Source organism: Eptatretus burgeri, chromosome 14, assembly GCF_056783735.1.
Source record: "Eptatretus burgeri isolate ZD-2024b chromosome 14, Ebu_testis_v1, whole genome shotgun sequence".
In the NCBI taxonomy this organism is placed as follows: Eukaryota; Metazoa; Chordata; class Myxini; order Myxiniformes; family Myxinidae; genus Eptatretus; species Eptatretus burgeri.
This window is the reverse complement of record NC_140974.1, coordinates 60,230,318-60,243,735: the sequence shown is the minus strand read 5'-3', so window position 1 is coordinate 60,243,735 and position 13,418 is coordinate 60,230,318. Positions and strand designations below refer to the sequence as shown.

Here is a 13,418-nt window from a genome sequence, read left to right as displayed (position 1 = left end):
AAATGAATAATTTCGTGTTTTCACTCAAGAACTGGAAGAACACGATGAGCAGAAAAGTTACATATGACCATAAAGTTTGAGAGCCAACTCCACAGTATTGTGTGAATGATGTGCTGCGTCAATAAAGTTACCTTCACTTGTCACACTCCTCACAATATATATTTATGTTGTCTCGATCTGAATAAGTATATCAAAACCTCTGGCAGCAATGAACAGGTTACCGACAGTAGCCACCCCAACACTGTCACAACAACATCAACAACGAGAACGGCACTCGGTAGAGCGCATTTATAGTCTCGTCTGATGCGCTTATTCTGTAAACTGAACAAAAATACCATCTTGAACTGAACATGCTACTATAATGGCCCACTGCTATTCTGGCCCATATAGCCTACCCATATCATCCATGCACCTTATCATGTCGCATACATTGCCATTATCCGTAGCTTTAATTAACTCTGCCACCGAAGGTGGATGGAGGTTATGTTTTCACCCCTGTCTGACTGTCTCTTTGTTTGTTTGTTTGTTTGTTTGTTTGTTTGTGAACAGGATATCTCAAAAGTTTTGAACGGATTCGGACGAAATTTGGTGGCGAGCTTGGGTATGTGACGCGGACAAAATCATTTGATTTTGGTGAAAATCCTGATCCATATCTGGATCAGAGAATTTTTAAGTGATTTTTTTTCACCATTGAGAGAAAGGGGCCGAAAATGACATATAGTACGATATCTCAAAAAGTTGTGGACGAATTCGGACTAAACTTGGTGGGCTGGTTGGGTATGTAACAAGGAAGAATTGACTCTATTTTGGTGCAGATCCGAATCAGGATCTGGATCCGAGAATCTTTTATGTGATTCTTCACCATTGAGTGATGGTGCTAAAACGATATATAGCACAGTATTTCAAAAAAGTTATGGATGGATTCGGACGAAATTTGATGGATGAGCTGGTTCGGTGACAAGAACAAGCCAATTAAATTTTAATTCAGGTCCCAATCCAGATCCGGCCTCACAGTGAGAAACAAAACGTAAACTAATCAGCTTGGCGGAGGTTTGCGCTCGACTGAGTGCCCTTCTTGTTGATAATTATTGATTGATTATTTGGATATTTAACGACCACTTTTGTGCACATCAAAGATAAGTTACGTCAATGAAGATGAATATGAAAAAAAATTCAAACTGTACTCCCCATGGCGAGTCAATCATATTGTTATGGTCGCCGGTTCCGCATAACCCCAGACAATACGACGAGTCACTAAGCGACCACAATGGCCCTTTGTACTGCCAACCTCTTGCCAGCTCTCGCCGTCCAAAGCCATGTTACCTTAACAGGTGAGATTCCTGGTGCAATCTAGATTAGTGGTGGCAGTCACACAACAGACCTTATTAATTGGGCCGAGCAGAACCAAGCAGCATGCTGCGATCTCATCGAGAGCCCAAATCTTTACATCAACCATTCACTTTGCTGTCATATGCCACCGTCACAGAGTTAGGAGACAAGTGCATTTTATACATCTATTAAAGGTAGAGCACATATATACAAGTCAAGCGGGGCACATATTTACAAGGAAAGAAACATTCCTATTACCCTTACCATACACTCGTGCCCTCGGATGTTGGGGAATCACAGTCAACTTAGCACTTTACGTTAGGGCCCACATTCATCCATCAAAGAAATGGAGAGAGAGAAGAGAGGGAAAGAATGAGTCATGATTTGTGGTTCGAACCCATTAACAGCTCTGAGTTGTCTTTACAGCCTCCCGGTTATGGTCACAGCACGTGGTTCACGAAAAGTCCCTGTCCTCTGCTCTACCCTATCTCCGAAAGGTCCCTGTCCTCGACCGATTCCGTGCAGCATGTCTCGAAGGGCCATATGTCTCCAAGGGCCGCACATCTCGAAGGGTCGCGAGTCTCAAAGCCAAAAAGAAGTGTTAAGGGTCAGATTGTCAGGACTTCTACCTGGAGGTGAGAGATGAGAGAAACAAAGAAGGCAGATGTGCATTGAGAGACGAAGTACAGTATATCGAGATAGCCAGACTCTGTAGAGACGAAATATTGAGAGAAGTGTCTTGAGCCAGAGTCACACTGAATGCTCATGTCTCTTGCCTTATATGGCCACCTGCCCCCATTATCAGCATGGCCATCTGACCTCCTTGGAGGATGCCGCAGAGTGCAAGATGTCACCTTGCCTCCTGTGATTGGTCCAGCAAGGACGGTACCGTTGGCCTCTCCTGCGGAAGGGTCTGGCTGCAATGGGGTGTGTGCCCTTCTTGATCCAGATTTCTCTTCCGTCTCGGTTTGGTGACAGTCAACCGGTTTTACCCAGTTTAAGGTTAATTAACAACCTGGCAAGTTATCACCCCAGCAAGAGGAAGCAAAAGGAAGAAAATAGTCTAAGTATCTTGTACTGTAGATAGAGAGATATATAGACGAAAGGGAAAAGAAAAGGTTACATATGGGACATGCACATATAGACCATCATACACAACAAATATTTATCCACATATATTACAATACTCTTAACTAAACAGATACTTTGAAATAACTATCGTTATACTGTGGATGCGCTCTTTTAACACCAAGGAGCCACAACCACAACAATTTGTAAAAAGTTTTGCATCAATCTGTTAAGCGGATCTCAAAAATTATTTTTTACGTTTTTATTTTCAATCTGAGAAGTTAAGTATCGAGACTTGCATAGATTGGGCAAAATATTGGCAGATGCAATTTAACCTAACAAATGTAAAGTGCTGGGGATGGGAACGAATAATGAAAGTAGAGATTACATGATGCAAGGGGCAGTCTTGGAACGTGTCACACAGAAGGATCTGGGGGTGGTAATAGATGCAGGAGGTAAACAGACAGCACAGTGCCAGGCAGCTATAGGTAAAGCAAATAGGGTTTTAGGTTGTATTCATAGGGAGGATAAATTATAAAACAAAAGAGGTGGTTTCAACATTGTATAGAAATTTAGTGAGGTCCCGTTAAGAATATTGTGTGCAGTTTTAGTCTCCACAGCTCAGGTAGGACATAGTGATTCTGGGCCGAGCTCGACAGGGCTTAATGCATTAGAAAGGAGGTGGTTATGAGGAGATATGATGGAGATGTTTAAGATAATGAAGGGTATAGAAAAAATAAGTGCAGAATAGTTATTCAGCACAGTAGACAGTGATAGGAACAGGGCCAAAGCCTGAGAGTAAAGAAGAGGAGAGTTAAGACAGTCATAAGGCAGGGGTCTTTCACTCAGAGAGTAGTTAATGCATGGACTGGTTTCCCTGAAAAGGTAGTGGCAGCAGAAACAGTAGATAAGTTTAAATTGGAATTGGATAGGTAGGCTACCTGGAAGTGTTGGAGATAGAGGGGTATAGTAATATTTGAACGACTTTTAGGTAGCTTGAGTATGGATAGGTGATTGTGTGCATCTGTGTTGTGTTGGCTGTAGGTTTCTTGTGAAAGGGTGGTATGTGCTTAAATGTTTTGTGTTTCTCACCCAAGAACCACCTTCGCCCAGTTTCGCCCCCACCCTCCACCCCGAGGATAGAAAGAAAATTTTAAAAACACCAAAAATGAAAAATATATATTCATTTTGCATTTTTCTTTTGATATAAATTGGTCTGGTGTTGATGTGGCGCATGCATGATGGGCCAAATGGCATCCTTCTGCATAAAATTTCCTCATCTATAAGAAGGATAGTCAAAGGTGACCGGTGCCACAAGGTCTTAAGCCGATTCCACATTGATCTTGCTCAACTACTGTCTCCAAACCAACTCAGACTTGCAAGGTTCATGCAGGACGGTGCTCCACTGCACACTGCAGGTTAAACCATCGACTTACTCCAACAGCTGTTTGGAAATCGTGTCATCAGCCTGGGCACAGCACATGAGTGGGTGCCGCACAGCCCAGATTTGAATCAATTGGATTTTTTTTTCTTTGAAGGTGCTGCTAAAGGTCAAGTTCACACCAATAAACCTCAAGCCCTGGCTGTCCTGAAGCAAGAAATGGAGGACGAGCGTCGGGCTACCACTCCAGCCACTTGCAGACGAGTTGTGGAGAATTTCGGAGTCAGGATCAAAGCCAACTTGAACAGAGGAGGAGCACACATTTAAAATGTCAATTACAAGCAGTATAATGAGTGATTTGAAAATGGCATGGTGTATGTTTTCAATCAGTGTATCACTAAACTTGCTCCCTTTTGGAATTTTTATACATTAAAACATTCAAATAGTCCACTTTTTGGAAACACGCTGCACATATTGTGTATATATATATATATATATATATATATATATATATATATATATATATATATATATATATATATATATATATATATATATATACATACATATCTCTTCTTCTTTCGGCTGCTCCCGTTAGGGGTCGCCACAGCGGATCATCCGTATGATCCGCATAGTGATTTGGCACATGTTTTACGCCGGATGCCCTTCCTGACGCAACCCTGGTCGCCTCTTACGACACAGGGATATGGTACACCTATTTTAACCGGGGTATACACCGGCCCAGTATACTGGTACTCATTTCGCCGACCTCAGAAGGATGACAGGCTGAGTCAACCCCCTGGTGTATTACTTCAGTGGCCCAACGGGGTTTGAACTCAGGACCTTTTGGATCCCAAGCCGCTGCCCTAACCACTGCACCAACACCAGGCTATATATATGTATATATATATATATATATATATATATATACATATATATAGATATATATATATTTATATATATATATATTTATACATATATATATATATAGAAATATATATATATATATATATATATATTAATATATATATATATATATAAATATATACATATATATATATACATATATATATACATATATATATATATATACACACATACATATATATATACAAATCGAGTCCCCTAACTTGATAAGGGAGCAGAGCACAGATTGATGCATAATTTATTGCATGATGTCAGTGTCAGGTCAGTGTGCTCCTTTCATTTTATTTATTGCCAGCAAATACAACCTGTCACTTCGCTGATGGTGGTGTGAAGGAGAGGGGGTAGAGAAAGAGAAAGGGAGAGCGGGGAGGGGAGGCAGAGAGGACGGAAGGAATGGAGGAGCGGGGAGAGGAGGGAGGGGGAAGCGAGGAGTGGGTGAAGAAGGGGAATCTGGTAAGGGGAGAAGAGCGAGGAAGTGGGTTAGAGTTAGGGAGGGAAATGCCTCACTAAACATTACTATACACTGTGGGAGAGAGGGGTGTGTGTGTGTGTGTGAGAGAGAGAGAGAGAGAGAGAGAGAGAGAGAGAGAGAGAGAGAGAGAGAGAGAGAGAGAGAGAGAGAGAGAGAGAGAGAGAGAGAGAGAGAGAGAGAGAGAGAGAGAGAGAGAGAGAGAGACAGACAGACAGACAGCAAGAGCGACAGAGGTGTGGGAGGAGAGTGCTGCATTTTATTCAGAGGGGTGAGTGAGGAGGGGACAGACAGAGAGATTGGGAGGGGTGAGGGGGAGGTGGGAAAAAAATGAGACTGGTGAGGGGTGGAGGTGGCATGAGCAAATATGTTATGCTTGATGACCGAACACAAACAAAAAAGAAAATCTCAGATCAGAATAGCTGTACACATGACACAACAGAGTTTGTAATGTTAACCACAGGCACATCTGCAAAAACTTTGGAATTGATATCCCAGTTCTAGAAAATTTGTGGGCACATTAACCAAAAGCATGGCCTGAAAACATGGAAGTACCGCTCACGTCCGACCTAATGATCCCATCGAGCGTGAACATCGAAAACAAAGCATTGCGACAAGATGTCATACTTAGGTACAAAAACGAGAGAAGAAGACATTCCTAATTGAGGTGTTAATACCAGTGATTTTGGACTAAACAATGCAGAAATCAAGGAAATGACCAAATACTAAGACCTCAAGAATGAAGTGAAAAGCTCCTGGAAGCTGAAGAATGCCAAAGTTGTCATGTCAGAATAACTGTACACATGACACAACAGTTTGTTCAGATCCGGATTTCAGGATATGCCCGAAATCCAGATCGATGTTTTCATTTGATGTTTAACTGATATTGACCACATAATCTTTGTCGTTTGACAGAGTCACCGGGCCGAAGTCTCTGTGTTGGGGACTGTGTCAAATGGGGATCGGCAGAGTGCTCATCACGCTCCACATGGTTATATATATATATATATATATATATATATATATATATATATATATATATATATATATATATATATATATATATATATATATATATATATATATATCGTATATACTGTATGTACCTTTCCGTCCATGGCAGGACGAATGCCTTCCTGAACTCGTCTCGGGATTACTGGAATACTCACTATGTTGGCAAGTGTGGATTAGTGGGAATGTCAATGTGTGTGTATGCAATTTTCCTATTATAATGGTGATTAAAGATTGTACACAGACAAACAAGCAGAATTGTTTTTTGTTTTTGCATCCTCGTGTTATTGAGGAAAAGAGAAAATGTAGCCAAACTTGTAGTCACTTCTTATAAGCATTAGGCACAAAAATAATACATCCCAAAAATGTCATCCTTATTACAGTGTTCGTACAAAAGGAACTCCCACGACTATTCACTTCGGCCTTAAACTTCGCCTGCTCACATATCGAAAGTGAGATTACAAGAGCAAAAGAGGAAAAACAAAACTTCTCTTCCTCATTTCTGCAGCCATAGCATTCCAGCTTATATACCCCAGTGCATCCAACTATAGTCAGGTCCAAGGTGCCATAGTGGCAGCTGATTTTAAGAGGATGTCAGCTGCAAGTATCAGGGGCAAATCGAGGAATTGGGTAGGGGGGGGGTTCCAAATAACAGAAAATTATAAATTTTCCAAATTATTTCCAAATAAATTACTGTGAGCTGTTAGTGGTTTATTGTTTATTAGGTACTGTATTGATACAGTTTTTCTGAGGCTTCTGGCCTTTTTTGTGGCACACTGTCGTGGGAGAAGGAGTTCTGGGTGACCAGGGAACCCCTGGGTTTGCTATTGTAATGGTAAATATTTTTTTTGTTGAGGGGGGGGGTTCCGGGCAACCAGGAAACCCCCCTGGATTTGCCACTGAGTATTACAACATCGTGGGCAAGCTCCTTAACAATTACCCAACAAAAAAAAAGAGTAATCAGAGATTGCAGACCCTCGACGGGACTTGTTTTGTGTGGTGTATTTTGTGCGGTGTTTGTGGACTGGTGTGTTACATAATTAATAAGACATAACTAGAACGACAACATAAAAACTGCTGGCAGTGATGACTGGGAACTAAGATTTGATCAGACACTTGACCCTGACCCATGACATTTATTATTATTCAATTTAATTCAGAATGGGATAAAAATAAATTGAATTCAAATCAAATGGAAGACCAACTAGGTACAGTACTGCATTGGAGTAATCACAAGGAATCTGAAAAAGCAAAGATGAAGTCATCAGGAGGAACCTGGAGAGGATTCGGGTTTCAACTGCTCCTTCTCAACCCTCAAACCCAACCAGGTGCAGCTTAGCCTGATTAAAAAAAAAAAATCAAAAACAACCCAGATCAAAAAATTTAATAATTAATAGATGACCCGTAAACCCATTGGGTTCCCGTTGTGACAACGGTTGATAAAAAAAATCATTAAAAAAAAAGATAGCTCCAGCAAACAATACCGTTGAGGTTGTTTGCATTGATCAAATTCTCCCGAAGAGTCTTGACTGAATCGGGAATTGATTTTTTTTTAATAATTTTTTCATTGCCCGATTTGAACGAAATTTGATACTGCACACCGCAGGAGAATGGTGAGTAAGGTGGCCCTAAAATTTTTGCGCCATCGTGTACCGTTTTGGCTGTATTTTGGGAACATACATACATACATACATACATACATACATACATACATACAAGATGTGAGTTTGAGTAATAAAAATATATAGATGGCTGCCAGACCATGCCTCTGATCAGGTTTAAATTTAAAACAAACATTCCCCATCACTATCTGCCTGGTGTTAGCTTAATGGTTAGGGTGGTGGGCTTTGTGATCCGAGGGTCCTGAGTTCAATTCCTGTTCAGTTGTTGAAATAATACCAGGTGGGGTTAACTCAGCCTGTGATCTTTCCGAAGTTGGCAAAATGAGTGCCAGCATGCTGGTATACTGTGTTGGAGTGGCGACCCATCCAGAATTGGCCCAGTGGCAAGGAGACTGCTTAAGCAGCACCAACGCTCTGCACAGAGTATGGTCCCAATCTCCTCCTCACATCACGACAAGATCATAATTGTGAAGTTTCACATCCATCAATGAAGCAGTTTCAAGAGAAATATATTTTTTAAAGATCTTCGCTCAATCTAATAATGTTGCCAGACCATGTGATCTATCAATTATTTATTCTTGAACACCCTGGTATCCTCAAGGCTTGGGGAACATGTGTGTGAAGTTTCCCCTTCATGTCTCGCTATTCGAGAAGATTTTTTATCGGGTTTAGGGTAAATCCAACATGGCTGCTAAACCATGTGACCTATGACATCATAGGTGTGAACGTTTTGTTTCTCATGGATAGGCGGCATACTTGTAAAGTTTCACCTCGATCTGTTCAGTCGCTTCAGAGAAGATTTTTGGAATATATATATTTTTTAAGAACAATCGCTGCCGAACCATGTAACCGATGACGTCAAAGTTTTTGGGGTTTTTTTGTATACCTTGTTGAAGCTCGCAACTAACACACAATGCACAGCAAGGGGGGAATGAGACAAGAGGGGTGGGAGTGGGAAAGACAAAACAGTGGGGAACAGAGACATTAGGATCTGTGGAAGGGAGAGGGACGGAGCGGGGAACATGTGGTACACAAGATGGATATTACAGGGACTTTCAGGAATGAAAGCAGGGAATTTGAAGGAGGTGGGTTTGGGGTGGATTAACGGGGGTAGAAAAGATCGAGGATTTGGATGGGGGTTACCCAGACATGTTTACGGGTAAACACGTGCAAACGTCAAAAGCAGTCAATATATAAATAAAGAAAGACCCGCCCACATCTCTCACCTGTGAATGGAAGGAAGAGCCAATCAGCTCTCATCTAATCGATTCCACCCAGGTGGCTAGGATTATATTAATGATTGATCCCTCCCACACTCCTTTAACCCAAGTACCTGCATAAAGCAACCCAAGAAGAGTTATACAGGGTAAGTGCTAACGCTGTTTCGAACCATTCCCAGAGTTCTTCAACAACTATAAAGATGTTCACATGAAGTACACACATGAGAATCCCAATGCTATACACCTCCTCAGCTCCCATACTGGGAGGGGTCAATCATTGATATAGTCCGAGCCACCTGGGTGGAATCGATTAGATGAGAGCTGATTGGCTCTTCCTTCCATTCACAGGTGAGAGATGTGGGCGGGTCTTTCTTTATTTATATATTGACTGCTTTTGACGTTTGCACGTGGTACCTGCTTGGGAACCTCGTTGGTATGCATTGCTGTCTTCGTTATCGCTGATGATTCGCCAACAAGTGATGAAACCGGTCCGGTCGCTGAGGAAGTGTATAGCATTGGGATTCTCATGTGTGTACCATGTGTGAATGTATTTATAGTTATTGAGGAACTCTGGGAAGGGTTCAAAACAACGTTAACACTTACCTTTTGTAAGTCTTCTTGGGTTGCTTTATGCAGCTACTTGGGCTGGAGGAGTGTGGGAGGAGTGAATCATTGATATATATATATATATATACAGTCATGCACCACTTAACGACGGGGATATGTTCTGAGAAATACGTCGTTAAGCGATTTCGTCATTGTGCGAACATCATAGAGTGTACTTTCACAAACCTAGATGGTATAGCCTACTCCACACCTTGGCTGTATGGTATAGCCTATTGCTCCGAGACTACAAACCTGTACAGCATGTTACTGCACTGAATACTGGAGGCAATTGTAACACAATGGTAAGTATTTGTGTATCTAAACATAGAAAAGGTATAGTAAAAATATGGTATAAAAGATTTTTTTTAATTGGTACACCTGCACAGGGCACTTACCATGAATGGAGCTTGCAGGACTGGAAGTTGCTCTGGGTGAGTTAGTGAGTGAGTGGTGAGTGAATGTGAAGGCCGAGGACATTACTGTGCACTTCGGCTACACTTTATTTATAAAAATATATTTTTCTTTCTTCAATAATAAATTAACCTTAGCTTACTGTAACTTTTTTACTTTTAATTTTTTTTAACTTTTTGACTCTTTTGTAACAACCCTAACCCTAAAACACAAACACATTGTACAGCTGTACAAAAAATTTCCTTTTTTCTTTACTTTTTAAAACTTTGATGTTAAAAACTAAGACACAAACACACACATTAGCCTCGGCATATACAGGGTCAGGATCATCAATAGCACTGTCTTCCACCTCCACATCTTGTCCCACTGCTCCACATTCCAAGATAGATGGAAGACGCGTTAGTTTTACCTTTGTGTTGTTCATGAAGGCCATGTGTGTTGTTAGCGGCTGCTTACAATCTCCTCTCGCATCGATTATAGAAAGGTGAATAAATAGCGTTTGGATTTTATAAATATGTCATCATTGCATCGATGTTATAATTTACAAATGAAGAAATGAGCACCTGTCAGTTGTGCGATATATTTTCGGAACAGTGTGAATGTTTTAATAACATAAAAAGCTTTATTAAAAACTAATTTGTGTTTTCATTTCGACTGTAACAACAACGATTTATTTGCGGAATTCTTTAATGCAAAGGTAATTTACTTGCTCGAAGGTAAACGTGTAAAAAACGGGTCAAATAGGGCGAAAATCGGGGTGTTTTAGGATGTTATGTCAACATTGGGTTCGTTTGAACGGTGATTTTCTTGAATCCCGATTTAGCGCGACCCCGCTTTTTTCGCGATGACATTTTATGGACCTCAACGATCGCGTTATAACGGGGCCATAGTGTAGTTGTTTATTATCATTATCAAGTATTATGTGCTATACTGTACTTATATATGACTGACAGCGCTACAACAGCTATGACATCACTAGGTGATAGGAATTTTTCAGCTCCATTATAATCTTATGGGACCACCGTCATATATGTGGTCCGTCGTTGACCGAAACGTCGTAATGCAGCGCATGACAGATATATAGTTTTTGGCCTGATCTCTAAAATTTAGAAATTAGGCCTATGTTGACAATTTGACTGTAAAAATGATTGATGGTTGAATTAATTGACCTGCTATGCAAATCCTGTTCAAATTTCAAGTCAATCGGATGAAAATTGAGGATTTTAGAAATTCCGCCCAAGTTGTTGACATTTGGCCAACGTTGAGCTCAAATATAATTGGTGGTTGAATTCAATGAGCTGATGTGAAAATCATGTTCAAATTTCAAATCAATTGATTGAAAATTGACAATTTTAGATGTCTGAAAAAGTTGCTGGCCTTTGGCCTATGATGACTTATTGACCTCAAAAATAAATAGGAATCCGCCGGACCACCAACTCTACGATTTGGTGGTTTCGTGAAAATTTGGTAGACAGACAAACAAATGGAAACGATCAACATACTTGTCAAAAAAAAAAATTGCCAAGTAATAAACGAGAAACATGTTGTGCCTCGTACGATACTTGCAAAATCCATGAAACAAATTTGACCTTTAAAATAATTGGGGGTTGAATTCAATGACAAAATATGCAAATCCTCTTCAAATTTCAAGTCAATGGGATGAAGAAATGAAAAATTCAAGTCAATCGCATGAAAATTGACAATTTTAGAAATCTGAAAATGTTGGTGACCTTTGGCCTATAATGGCCTTTTAACCTCAAAAATTTATAGGAATCCATCGGACCACCAACTCTACGGTTTGGTGAAGTTTCGTGAAAATTGGTTTAAAATTGTAACCTGTAGGCAATTAAAGGTGAGCAGACAGACAAACAAATGGAAGTGATCAACATACTTGTCAAAAAAATAAAAATTGCCAAGTAATAAACAAGAAAGATACTAGCGATACCCGTGCACATGCACGGGATAGCAGTACAACATAGCTGGTAGCAGACGACAGACTGTACACGGGGAATGACAAAAATACGCATTGTGCAAAATGCAAGTGGTACTATGGAACGCCAAGACTTCCCAAACATTGTCGGCATGTTCGCTAAGTGCCACAGCAATTTCATAGTGATTGTGTGACGGCGAGCCGAGTTTTTAGTGTGCAAGCTTGGTATTATAAAAGAGATGGTGCAAAGTCCTTGCGAAATCCATGAAACAAATTTGACCTTTAAAATAATTGGTGGTTGAATTCAATGACCAAATATGCAAATCCTCTTTAAATTTCAAGTCAATGGGATGAAAATTGAGGATTTTCAAAATATGGCCGATGTCAACTTTTTGGCCTATTTTGACCTTTGGCCTATGTTGACCTCAAAAATAACTGGTGGTTGAATTCACTGACCAGAAATGCAAATCATGTTCAAATTTCTGGTCAATTGGATGAAAAAAAATTGAGGATTAAAAAAATTATAAAGTTGACTTTTTTTTGACCTCAAAAACAATAGGTTTCTTGCTTATGATGAACTCTACAATGTGGTGAAGTTTTGTGAAGATTCCTTTAAAATTGTGACCTGAAGGCGATTGACAAACAAACAAGAAAAAGACATCGTGCAGAGCATGATACTTGCAAAATGCATGCTCCTCTCCAAAGGTTGCCATGGATACATCAAATTGTCCATTTCATTAAGATTAAATTTGACAATCTTAATCAAAGCTCGGATCGTACAAATGAAAATTGAGTATTTTTCAGATTGAAATTGATGATTGTAGAAGTTTGACCCTTGACCTTTTGACCTCAAAAATAGTTGGTTTCCAAATTCAGTGATGCACTATACAATTGCTGCTTAATTTTCAGGTTAATCAGATGCAAATTGATGATTTTTCAGTTGAAAATTGATGATTTTAGAAGTTTGACCTTGAGTTGACCTTTTTACTTTTTGATCTCAAAAATAGTTTCCCAATTCAGTGACGCAATATGCAAATGCTCTTCAAATTTCAAGTCAATCAGATGAAAAATGACGATTTTAGAAATCTGACCTCAAGATAACCTTTGACCTCAAAAATCAATAGGCTTCTCAGTTGAGACTACCACTACAACTTGGTGAAGTTTCATGAAGATCGGTTTTAAATTGTGACCTGTAGGTAATTGACAGACAAACAAACAGAATAACAAGAAAAAGACGTCGTGCAGAACACGATACTTGCAAAATCCAAAAAACAAATTTGACCTCAAAATTAATTGGTTGGTTGAATTCAATCACCAAATATGCAACTCCTCTTCAAATTTCAAGTGAATCGGATGAAAATTGACAATTTTAGAAATTCGGCCTATGTTGACCTTTTGGCCAATGTGGACCTCCAAAAGAATTGGCTAATTTAATTCAGTGACC

The 13,418-nt window shown here is 39.9% G+C and overlaps 1 long non-coding RNA gene across 1 annotated transcript; it reads right to left on the bottom strand.

Moving 5' to 3' along the window:
• Positions 1-1,488: 1,488 nt before the first annotated feature.
• Positions 1,489-2,341, bottom strand: LOC147013356 (uncharacterized). Its single transcript, XR_015050975.1, has 2 exons — positions 2,149-2,341; positions 1,489-1,951 (listed from the first exon to the last, which is right to left on the bottom strand). It is a non-coding gene; the product is annotated as an uncharacterized LOC147013356 (long non-coding RNA).
• Between the last annotated feature and the right edge of the window lie 11,077 nt (positions 2,342-13,418).